At 46.2% G+C, this 12,707-nt stretch overlaps 1 long non-coding RNA gene across 2 annotated transcripts; it reads left to right on the top strand.

Annotated features, from left to right (window-relative positions):
• The first annotated feature begins 328 nt into the window (after nt 1-328).
• On the top strand, nt 329-10,700 carry LOC140616244 (uncharacterized). 2 transcript variants are annotated; one of them, XR_012016788.1, is made up of 3 exons: nt 329-480; nt 4,737-4,837; nt 5,762-10,700. It is a non-coding gene; the product is annotated as an uncharacterized lncRNA (long non-coding RNA). The 2 variants fall into 2 exon arrangements; XR_012016789.1 differs by lacking the exon at nt 329-480 and adding an exon at nt 3,093-3,578.
• Nucleotides 10,701-12,707: the final 2,007 nt, after the last annotated feature.

Genomic DNA, 12,707 nt, shown 5'->3' with positions numbered 1-12,707 from the left:
TGGGGCAGCGCGGGCTGCGTGGAGGGAGAGCCCGGGGACAGGGAAGGACGGGGCGGCCCCGGGGCGGGGCGGACAAGGGGCTGCAGGGGGGCGGGGCTGCTCGGAGGCCAGGTCCAGCGGCGACACTCCACGTGGGCCCGCGAGGCCCCATCTCCACAATCTGGGTCCGCGCCCGGGCTTCCCGCCCCACCAACTCCGGGGTGAGCAGAGGTGAACTCCCCATTGGCGGAGTCTGGTCACGTGGCCACGCCCTATTGCAAGGGACGCTGGGAAAGAGCGGATGCAAGGGATGCTGGGAGAGGGAGGATGCAACGGACGCTGGGAAAGAGCAGAAGCAAGGGATGCTGGGAGAGGGAGGATGCAAGGGACGCTGGGAAATGGCGGATGTAAGGGACGCCGGGAGAGGGCGGCCGGTCCTGTCGTCAGGTCCCCACTGGCCTCTCGGCCTTGAGCAGAGCACAGACGGGTGCACATGACTGGGTAAGAGCAAGAGCGCCGCCGCCTCCCTCTTCGCGGGCTCCAGATCTCCCAAGTGGCTGCCGGTGGGCCCCGGCGTCACGAGGACCCGTGGAGACACCGTGTGCATCACCGAAGGGGTTAAAGGCGGCAACGGCAGACAAGGTTTCGGAAAGCTGGGGTTTGGGGAAATAGTTTACAGGGAAAGGGGTCTGCAGCATTCCTGCCCTCGGCCCAGGCTGCAGGTCTGTAAGGGAGGGACCTGGGGGGTGGGAAGTAACAACAAAAAACCAAAAAAAAGAAAAAAAAGAAAAAAAAATTGGTTGGGGGTAAGAGAGGATAACACAGATTTTTGGCATTCAGGGCCAGGGCACCGCTCGTTAGTGCTCGTTGTGCTTTTTAGCCTGAATCGCTGCACATTTAGAGCAGAAAGAAAGAACAGTTCCAAATGGGCCGGTCCAAGGAGAATCTTGGATGAGGCTCCTGCACCCACCCCAGCTCCCTGAAAAATGCTCTCTCTTTTTTTTTTTTTTTTCTTTTTTTGTCCTCTGTGGACTTCATTGTCCCGTGGGAGCTGATTGCACAACAGGCAATATTTTCTCCAAATATGCCTTAGAACATTTTGTGAAACAGCCCCTAGCTGGGTTTTTGACAGGCAGTGCCTGTTTCTTTGGGAAAACGCAAACACCCCAAATGTCTTTTTTTTATTATTATTTTTTATTTTTTTATTTTTTTATTTTTTATTTTCCCAAATGTGTTTGAACGTTTTTTTTTTTTAATTTTTTTTTCAATTTTCATTTATTTATGATAGAGAGAGAGAGAGAGGCAGAGACATAGGCAGAGGGATAAGCAGGCTCCATGCACCGGGATGCCCGACGTGGGATTCGATCCCGGGTCTCTAGGATCGCGCCCTGGGCCAAAGGCAGGCGCCAAACCGCTGTACCACCCAGGGATCCCTCCCAAATGTGTTTGACAAGAGTGCTTGCCATCTCTGTAGAAGCCAGAACACAACTAGAAGAGGCCGCTGGCCACCTCTCCGACCACGTGAACCCCGGAATCTTTACATTTCACAGCAGTGGCAGCCAATTGGCTTCTGGATCTCCCCTTCATCACCCCTGCTCGCATTATTGCCCTACAATTACAATGTGATTGTGCTGTCAAGGAACAATCCCACAGTTACTCTAGCATAGTGGTTTACGAAACTGGAAACGTCTTTTTCAAAGAATTGTGAAAGTTCCTTTTCAGGCGGCATTGCTAAATCCTGTAATAATTGGTGCTTTTCTGGGCGTCTCTCCAAGAGTTTCTTAGCTGTCACACTTTTAAGGTCAACTGTACAAATATTAGCTTATCATCTACTCAGGGCTTCTGAAAACATGGTATTAGTTATCTGGAGTGATCTAATTATTGCTTTGTTTGGAAAATAGATAATAAATTCTTTGTGCTTCTGAGACATCGCACATTCCAGGAGCTCTAAACCTTGTCATAATTCCTTAAGGATGAAGAATTACAACTTATCCTTGAAGCTCTGAAGAAAGAGAAATTGGAAGGAGGGAAGGAGGGAGAGAGGGAAGGAAAAGAGGGAGCAAGGGAGGGAGAGAAGTTGGTTTTGCTCTCCAGGGTCCAGGGAGAGCTGGGACCTCCGGGGCAATGCCTGCCACCTCTCTAAGGCCTCGGTCTTCTCACCTCCTCTCTCCGTCTTCCCCCTTTTCCCTTTGCATTTCTCCTTTCCTTCCATCTTTGCCTCCCCTTAACGCTGTTAGGGAGGGCAGATACCGGGCTGCACTGGTAGCAGCCTCATGTTTCAGAGTGCCTGGTGATGCTGCTGGACACGGAATGCCACTCCTTATGTATTAGCTTTCCTGGACCCGCATCAGCACATCCCGAAAAGCTGGCATCGCCGGCAAAGGTGAGCTCCATCATGGACGGCAAGCGTCCTCGGCACCGGTCTGCCTGTGATGGCCTCATCTGCCTGGCGTTTGACGTCAAGCTGGCCCCTGCTAGAGGAGAGGCCTGGCTCCCCTCTCCCCTGGGTCCCTGACCCAGAGTGTGGCTGGCAAGCAGAGTCTCAGGAGGAGGGAGCGATTGTACTCCCGTGGTCTGGCGTCATTGTTTTAAAATAAAGTGCACGTTTGCAGAAAATGACATAGTGTAATAATGACTTAGATGATGATTAAAAGTTTACATTCTTGTGTTCACGTTTGTGCATTCGGTACAAGTAAAAAACAAACGAAGTCAGGCAAACAGCAGAAAAAGCTCCGCAGGCCTGCTGCTTGTCCAGATCCCCAGGATAGGTGGAGCCTCTTCCCTGGCTTCAAGCACATGGGCACAGCACCTCCTCCCATCCTCCCCAGACAGGACCCCTCCCCCCCCAAGCTCAGCTTCAGATCTGAGGGTATTTGAAATCAGATCATTGGGTATTTGAAATCAGATCATTCTAGAACATTCAGCACTGTGTGTCTAGTTGTGGGTAATTGGAACTGCTTCACTCACGTAACAAAGCAGGGTTTGCTTGGTTTATTTTGTTGTGTTTGCCAGGGGGCAGTGCCACCTGAACACCCATTTTTCTTTCATAATTATCATTTCCTAAGTGTTAGGTATCCGTACTTTTGCGCTAGAGGGAAGTGAGGAACGGTTAGTCTGAAGCGCTTTGCTGTGATATATTCTTCGTGGAAACGGAATTTGCTAAACTTGAGCTCTTTGTTACAACCTCAGATATTCCTTATCTCCCAGGTGCCATCTGAACAATCTCTGCTGAATATCTTGAGATTTGAGCATGCAAATCATGTGGAACTAACAGGTTGTCTCTGCTCAGATTCTTAAGTTATAAGCAACAGAAATAAAATGAAGGTAGATGAGGGGAAAATGCGAGATTCTTGAGTTACAGGCAGCAGAAGTAACATTTGGATGGATTAAGAGGAAGCGGGCCATGCGCTATGGGTTCTGCAGTGTCTCCTGCGGCCAAGAGCAGAGCCAGGCGGTGGAGGACTAGGAGGCTGCAGGACTGTCTCCACTGCTGCTCCCCGTCCCCTCGAGGGCCCAGCCTTTCTTCTCTTTGCAGACTTCAATCCTTCGCCTGCCTGGCCCACCTGATGGGATGTCGGCTCCCCTCATGGCTTAATAAGGTGCCTTGCCTTACTCTTCCTGACTCCCAGACCCCAAATGGGGTTTCCCTTTAAATTCCCAGGGTGAAAATCTGGCCCAGCATAGGTCCAGCGTCTGCCCTGGTCACCCAGGGATGGCCGGGAGGGTGGAGTCGGGTAGACCAGAGAAGGTGTGCGGTGCTGGGCCTGCAGCTCAGGGCTGCTTTGCAGGGAAGGAAGAATGCTTGTTAACCAGGAGTTAGCCACGGCATCCCGCGGACAGCATGCTGACCGAGCACGGTGGTGTAGCAAGAGCCCAGCCAAGTCCTCGCCTCTCCAGCACGTGGCCCTCCCCATGGCTCTTCTTCCTTCTGTCTCTGTGTGTCCATGGGATCGAAACTGTCCTCTGTATTTCAGAGATCCTAAGGGAATCGCATAGGTAAAACTCTGAAGCAAACAGGTGATGGTGTTGTTTTACTGTCCGGAAAGTATTGATGTGTTTCTCTAAGGAGGGAAATGATTACCACGGGCAGCGGATGCAGGCCGGAACATGAGGACAGGGTGGGGGTGGCCATCGTATGAAATGTGACTGGAAGCCAGTGGGGTCTGCTGGTCATTCAATCAACACTCAGGGCCAGACACGAGTGTATCTCTAATACAAACACAAGAAATAATTCACCGTAGTTTTCATTTAAAGAATGTTTACACTGAGTGGTATCAAGACAACCAAATCAAACTTCTCATGGAGAAAAAACTGAGCTCCATAGAGACCAGAGTCTAACGACTCTCTAAATCCTGTTTTTTAGGGATACCTGGGTGGCTTAGCGGTTGAGCATCTGCTTTCAGCTCAGGGCATGATCCCAGGATTGAATCCCACATCGGGCTCCCTGCAAGGAGCCTGCTTCTCCCTCTGCCTGTGTCTCTGCTTCTCTCTCTGTGTCTCTCGTGAATAATTAAATAAATCTTTCTTAAAAATTAAAAAAATAAATCCTGTTTTTTGTTTTAAATATCTCTATATCATGTAAAGACGATGTCATAAATGTTTATGATCTTTCTTCAAAGGTATAATATTTATAATAATCTCAGCCAAGTACTGTGCGATGTGCCAAGCACTATGCTATGTTTTTTTTTTTTAATGGTAACCTGAATTTAATTCTCAAAACAACTCGAGACATAATAAATGTTTTCTTGTTTTTGCAGTCAACGAAATCAAAGCTCCACAAATCATGGATCTCAGGAGAAGTAGGTGAAAACTCACAGTTGAGGCTCACCGTTGGATCAAGTGCAACAGCTGTCTAAAGGTACGCAGGCAGGAATCAGTGTAGCCAAACGGTGGACAATTTATGCTTCTAAGAATGTTTTCTTAAAATGAACCTACATGTAATAGGCAAGACAGGGCTATTTCAAAAAGATCTGACTTTGGAAAGAAACATTTGCTATAAAATGGGAGCTAAAGTCATCCCTGATTTACTGAGTTTGCCAAAAGAAAACCAAAAAGGACAGCACAGGTCGGCATGGGTTTCTGGAAGGATGGCTTTGCCAGTGCCAAGAGCTGGACATTTGCTCAGAGATGGGACTGATGGTCCCTTTCTGGCATGTTCTGAGTGGAGAGGGGGCTTCACTGAGACCCACCAGCCCAGACACAAGAAAGCCCTGGGCTATGGGTTGAGGGTCTGTCTTTTCAGGGATGGCTAAAGGGCCCACTGGTCACAGGAGGTCACTTTCCCCTGAGTCCCTGAGGGCAGGGGCTGCTTCAGTAGGTTGGCTGATGGGTTCATTAAGTCTGGGGCCACAGACTTGAAGTTTGTCCCTCGGGGGTCTCCAGTTGAGCAAGGACCAAGTGCCTTTGTCTATGAACACACAGAAGAGCCCAGTGGACAAATTCAGAGGTAGGAGAGCCCAGTGCAGGGCTAGGGGGCTCCTGAGACTCCCCTTTCTGCTGATCTGTGTCCTCACTCCTGCTGTTACTTGCCTTGAAATCTTCCCTCAGCTGTCCTCCTCCCCACCAGCTTTTGCCTGTCTAATGCCTTCTGATCCTTCACAGCTCAGGTTGTGTCCTCCGGGAAGCCTTGGCAGCCCCTCCGGGTAAACCTCCACTCACCCCCATGCAGGATTCCTGCTTACACTTATCGCATTACACTGGCGTCCACTTGGGGGATGATCTTAACCTTAAAGCATAAGTTCTTCAAGGAATTATGTCCTATTTTCTTTGTTTGCCTTTCCAGCAACCAGCATAGTACCTGGTGCAAAGTAACTGTTCAAGAAGTGTGTGGAATTGCGTGAAGCCTCAGTCGCAGGGAGAGCAGCCCTAGTGACACATGGTGGAAGGAATCCTGTGGGAAAAACACACATTCCTGAAGCTGTGGGATCCTTATGGTTTGCCAAATGCCAGAGTAACACCTGCTCCACCCCTGCGCCCAGGAATCCAGGAGTGCTGCCCCACCTGTGCACATAGCACCACCAGGCCACAAGGGCAGCAACATGGTTTTAAAGTCCTCCAGCCTGCCTGCCTTAAAATTATGTGATTCATGATGTTTTGGCTTTAAGGAATTGGATTGTTTCCAGTCTTTTGCATCTAGTTAAAATGCATCGATTTAAAAGAATTCTGCTATTTCGAATTTGCATAATTTAAATTCACAAATGTGGTGTTACATTGGATTGTAAATGAAATACCAAGGTGATCTGAGACCCCCTGAAACCAGTGCTGACCTGGTCACCAGCGGGCCCGTTGACCCTGCATCTGCGTTGGCCTTCGGGCTTCCATAACCGGCACGGCCACTTGCCCCCGGGATGCAGATGTCCACTGGCAGAGGAGCAGTGATAGTTCTGACGCAAAAATGCTGGATTTGTGCCGTCGCAGAGAAGCAGGCCACCTCGTGTGTCTCAGCTTTCCCTTGGCTCCTCCCCGAAGCAGTTCAGCTGATTGGCATGGACTGGAGTTGGCTAATAACATGATCTATCCCTCCACTCAACCACAGCCTCTGGAGGAAGTCTGCAGGAAGGCTCTGGGATGAGGATCAGAGCTCTCCAGGGTTTGTGGCCAATACCAAATGGGAGGCAGACTCGCCTTGGGACAGTCTCCATCCACAGCACTGCTCTCTGGTGTCTGAACCCAAGACAAACCAAAACACAATCATATTTTCCCCTTGGATTGAACAGAGAGATTCTTGAAAACTGAAACTCCATGAATTTAAGGAGGCAGGATTTTACCCAAGTTGTTCCTAGGGTAAGGTTTTGGGAGGGGGGAGTTAAGGATTGTTTGGGCTGAGACAGTGTGTTTTGAGTCAAAGGGGAGTTGGTTGTACTGTCTGAAGCCCTGTAGCATGATAGAAGTAACCTGGTGACAGCTCTGGTGGCAAAGTTGCCCAGTGAGCCTTCAGGAGACTGAGGACAAGACCTGGGTGGTACTTCAGAACCCAATCCTGGTTTTGTGCGTTCATGAGCATTGAACCTCTCTGAGTTCCATTCTCAGCACCTGTAGAATGGCAATAACAATAGCGATCTACTTCGTGGCAGCCTCCCTATGTGAGAAATGATTGATAAGAATAACTCAGCTGGGTTGTACATGTAAAAGGATCGAATATAGAATGCTCTAAAATCTCACCAAGATGCCAGAAGATGCATATCCCTCCACACAGCTCTTAAAGATCAATAAGAAAAAAACAAATAGCCCAATAGAAAAATGGGCAATGAATAGGAACAGGCAACTAACAGAGAACTACAAATGGCCTTTCAGTTGAGGTAGATGTGCAACGTGACAATGGTCATCAACAACACTGTTGTGTGTTTGCAGCTCACTAAGAGAGAAAATCTTCAAGGTTCTCCTCACAAAGAGAAAACCGACCATAACTGTGTGAGGGGGTGAATGTTAACTGATTTTATTGCGGTGACTGCTTTGTAATACATACGTATATCAAATCATTGTGTTGTACACCTTCAACTTAGACCATATTATGTGTCAATTGTATCTCAATAAAACAGAAGAAGTAAATAAGTAAACTTAGGGAAATGTAAAACTTGCTAGCAACTAAAGAAATGCAGACTGGGGACACCTGGGTGGCTCAGCCGTCCAGCGCCTGCCTTCGGCTCAGGTCGTGATCCCAGAATCTGGGATCGAGTCCCACATCGGGCTTTCTGCAGGGAGCCTACTTCTCCCTCTGCCTGTGTCTCTGCCTCTCTCTCTCTGTGTCTCTCATGAATAAATAAATAAAATCTTAAAAAAAAAAAGAAATGCAGATTGCAGGGTTGAAACATTTGCTCTGCCAGGTTGGAACCATCAGAAACTGATACCATCTGGTGTGGTGCGGGCATGGGCACACAGGCGTTCCTCACACCAAATTGCGTCGATTGGGACCAGCTTTGCCAAGATCAATTTCAGATTGCATGTTAAAGTCTTGAGTTTCTCATCCTTTGATGTGAGAGTTTCACTTACAGGAATCCATGTTAAGGAACGGTAGCACGAATTCATAAGGGCATATATCCAGATAGATAGATAGATAGATAGATGATAGATATAGATATTTAAAATAAGATTTTGCCACAAAGATGTCAAGAGGGAAAAAAAATCCCTCATATTACCTCTCCAAATTCCAGGAAATACCAACCCCCAAATATGGATTGTACGTGAACTCAGGACTGGGAAATGTGTTTAAATTTCTTCCCTGTTACAAGGTAAACTTTATTTAGCAAGGCAAAATGTGAATTATAGCTTAACTTGACGTCACTTTGAAAATCCCACAAATTGTGGTAGAGTTTTTAATCTTTGCAGTAAATTTTTTGGGATGAAATAGAGAAAGTTCTGCCAAGAGTACAAACTTGTGTCTGGGTACAAATTAGCCCCTGCTCATTTTGTTATGGTGACCCCATGATTTAAGAAATCGTAAACGAATACCTTGGGAGAGCTAATGAGCTCCATGAAATGGCTGGATTACATTCGGGGAAAAGATACTGGCTGAGTTTCTGAGAATATCAGTAAAATTACTGAGCAAACAGATTTCTCTGTACTCTGTGGTTTGGCCAAATTTGGTGGTTAAAGAGATTGTACAGGAGGAAGGAAAGTGGTTCCATAGCCTGCTCTATAAATGAGGAAGAACTAATGCAGCTCTCGGGTGCTTATTTTCTGCTCCATAAAAATGCTTTGGGATGTGCAAAGTCATGAACGTGTTTGATGCACAAACAGCATCTCACTGAAATGTGTAACATGCAAATCACTAGAATTGCTCCAAGAAATGATCAAGACACAGTAATAATGGAAGACATTAATCAACTCAGAATTGGCCAGATGGAGACAAGAATTAACTAAGGAAGGAAGAGGATCGCACATCACAATTAACATATTTCTTTTAATAGACATGTTGAATTTTGTGCCCTGCAAATAGACACAAGGTTTTTTTCCCCCCAAATAACCATGGAATATTTATAAAAGTTGGTTATATATCGCCTAAAGGAAAACTTGATTATGTACTACAAAGCTGAAATTGCCTAGGTCACATTATTTAACCAAAAAGTATTAAATCTAGAAACAGACTGCAAATAAAAAATTAAAAATGAAATTTAAGTACTAGGACATTCTGAAAGAACTCTTTCAAACAGTTTTGAGTCAAAGAGCAAATCAATTATTGTCAAAGTACATTTACGAATGAATTAGGAGTGATAATGATGAGGGAAGCCTGGGTGGCTCAGTGGTTGAGCGCCTGCCTTCAGCTCAGGTGTGATCCTGGAGTCCCAGGATCGAGTCCCATATTGGGCTACCTGAAGGGAGCCCGCTTCTCCCTCTGGCTATGTCTCTGCCTCTATCGCTATGTCTCTCATGAATAAAAAAATCTTTAAGAAAAAGAAGTAATGATGATAAAATTCATATTTAATATATGTTGTGAATTTAAAGTCTTAGCTCTACAGTCCTTTACTATTGGAGAAGAAAGATGTTATAGAATTAACTAAGTGTTCAACTCAAGAAATTACCAAAAAATAAGCAAGAAAAAAATCAAGATTAATCATGATAAAGAAATGTGATAAGGTAGAAATAAAATGTGTAGATGTGAAAATAGAGACAAGATCGGATTCTTTGACAAGACAAGCAGGAAGTATGTTCAAGGGGAGGAAAAAAAGAAATTAAAACCTTTGGATTTGCATTTGGATTTTTAAAAAGAGAATATACCCACAGAGATAAACTAAAACTTTTAAGACAAATAACATGTTTTTCCCTATAGAAACAGTGTTCTTAGTAGTGACAAATAAGTAAATGTTCGTCAGTAGGGTAAATAAAATGTGGCAAGTGTGGCACACAATACTGTGCTGCCATAAAAAAGAATGAGACGGGATTTAATGTCCTAATCTGGAACATTTGTAAGTGTGTAAATGGAATGCTTTAATTTGTGTAAAAAAAGGTGGATACACTTTGTCTCAGCTTCCATATGTATTAGAGACTCTGGAAGAATGGATCTGAAATCGATGCACCGAGTGTATGTTGGATGTTCTGCATGGTGAAGACTACTCAGATGGAGATGGAAGGATGGGGATCTTTATCATATACACCTTTACACTTTTAGCTCTTCAAAGCTTCTGAATTCACTACCGATTCAGCAAATTAAATAAATAAGATAACGCCAGGAGCCTAATTTAGGGTAATAAATTTAGGAATCCGGATGATGTGGCCCATGTCTTTCCAATGTATTTATAAGTTGCCAAAATTGATCAAAGAGGAGACTTCAAACCCAAACAGAGGTTTGAACAGGACAGGACATCTCAACCTCATCCAGTTATCTATCTTTTTGCCCTCTGCCTAGACAGTGTTGTGCAAGTTCTCTCTTGGAAGACTTTTCCAGAGGCTTCCCTTTATCTTTACCCCATGCCTCTGCTCTGGGCTGTGGTCACAGAATGCCACAGGACAGCCCTCTGATGAGGCTTCCTACCTCGGCTGCTCACCCTGGTCAGGCTTTGGTGGGACTGCTAAGACCACTAGCTGTAGACACCGAGAGATGGGAGTTTTCCTACTGCCTCTGAGTTAAAGGTTACCTTTCTGAGCCCCCACTCTTCATCTGGAAAATGGGAATAATTATAATAGTACTTCCATTACATCCTGCTCTGGGAGTTGGATGACAGAAAGAAGGGAACATGTTTGTAAGAGAGTATATTGTGCACCCAATAAACGTTAAATTTATTTAACGTCCTGATGCACTTGAACCTTACTGTGGCAGACATGGAGGCACCGCTTGGCCTCACCTTCTAGAACAGGTGGGCTGCTAATTCCTCCACCTGTTGGTTCCTTCAGCAGCCAGCTCAGCGTCTGAGTCCAGTCTCACTGTTCTCGGGGAGGTCTCAGACAATGACGGGTCATGTCTGTCCACGTGGGCCTCCTTTCCTGGCGGCGTCCGTGGAGGGCAGGGTTTGGTTGGGTCTGTACCAGTTTCCTCACCCCGTTCTGCATCCTCTCTTTTCTGTTTACAGATATGACTCCTCAACAAACCTCTTAAGCCTGTTCTCCTAACTCTGTCTCAGCATCTCCTTCTGGAAGAACCTAACCTGCAGGCTCACCAGTTCACTTTACCTGACCCCTCATGGTTGCAAGATAAAGTCCAAACTCAAAGGTTTGGCCTGTGTGCTAGAGCCACTGCCTTAGAGGCGTCTCTTCCGTTTCTTCCCTGACAAGTTCTACTTAAGCTTCAGGAGAAATATTTCTGGCTGAAGTCCTCCCTCAGACCTCAGACAGCCACCTCCCTCCAAGCCCTCAGGTCACTCCATTGTTCCTAAGGTTGCCTGGGATGACAGGCCAGACTTGGGACTGTCACAGGCTGTGGGGACACCAGCCCATGACTGTGCTATAAATCCCCACGGCAGTCATTTGCCTTAATTTTCCCCAAGTACTCTACACCCCCAGCAACAGTGATGGAATTGTCGAATTTAGATTAGAAGTTTCAGGAGATAAATTTCCCTCCTCTTTTAAAAACAGAATTACCCATCTAATAGAATTATAAATGTATCAGTCAATACATTTCCCCATGTGATTCTAATAAATGGAACCATCCACATCCTTTCAATGATCAATTATACTGGGGGGTGGGGGGGGGTGGGAATGTGCTTTCTTTTACATAGTATATTGATTTTTTAAAAAATCTGACGTGAATCAGAATTCCCTTATACACATACTGGTAAACATATTCACGAGGTCATCATACACAGCTCAAGGGGAAGCGTGTAGGGATAATAACTGTACGTTAGTGTCCAGGCTGTCATTTCCAGGCTAATTAACATGGCCAAGTGCTGGAAAGGACGCTTGGATTCCCAGTGTGTGAACAACAGGGTAGGGAAGGTCTGGAAGGAGGATCACATCGATCAAGCATAGATGCAGAAATCAATGTGAACTCTGTGGCATGGCTTCAGCTGGAAGATATATGGGTTTCCTTTAATTGAATCTCCACATGGAGCTCTGAACCAAAAGGAGGGTGAGAAAGGTGCGTGATGTAATGGGGCCACCACCCAGCTCCACCTGCCCTGCTCTCCCACCCAGCGCCCGGGTCTCCACCTGCGACAAACAGATTCACTAACACCCACTTTGCTGGGTCCTTCAGAAGGCAAAAGAGGCAACGACATCTGGAAGGTATTTGGTGGAAGGATGAGTCACAAGCCTAGGTTCTGGGAATTGGAAGAGTCTTGAACGTCATGAAGTCCAAGCTCCTATGGTTGTAGGTGAGGGGGCTGAACCCCAGATAAGGCAAAAACTTTCTTAGATGTTTCTGGAAAAGTAAGACCTAGGATTCCTGTCTCCAAACTTCTGTTCCTGAGCCTTCCATCACTCTGCCTTGTTGATGAGACCTTGCACCACCACAGAAGGAGCTGACGATTGTCACCATTTATCCCGTGCTACATGATTTTAACTCATTATCCTCATTAATTCCACCAACAAGCCTATGAAGCTGGTATTATTATCTCCCTTTTATAGGTAAGGAAACCCAGGCTCAGAAAGTTTGCAAGCTTGCCTAAACTTGCAGCTGGTACATGGTGCTGTAGAGCCAGGACCCCTGTCCCCAGGCTCAGTGCGCCACCCAACCCTCAGCATAATGGGAACTCTGTCTCATTCTCCAAAGTACACCGTGTAATAGAGTTCATGCATAGAAATAAGAACAAATGCATCATGTCTCCAGAGAGTGCATTAAAAAAGTGAATGTAACCAAA

Source organism: Canis lupus, chromosome 24, assembly GCF_048164855.1.
Source record: "Canis lupus baileyi chromosome 24, mCanLup2.hap1, whole genome shotgun sequence".
Lineage (NCBI taxonomy): Eukaryota > Metazoa > Chordata > Mammalia > Carnivora > Canidae > Canis > Canis lupus.
Note: the sequence above shows the minus strand (reverse complement) of the source record. Positions and strands in the feature narration are given on the sequence as shown.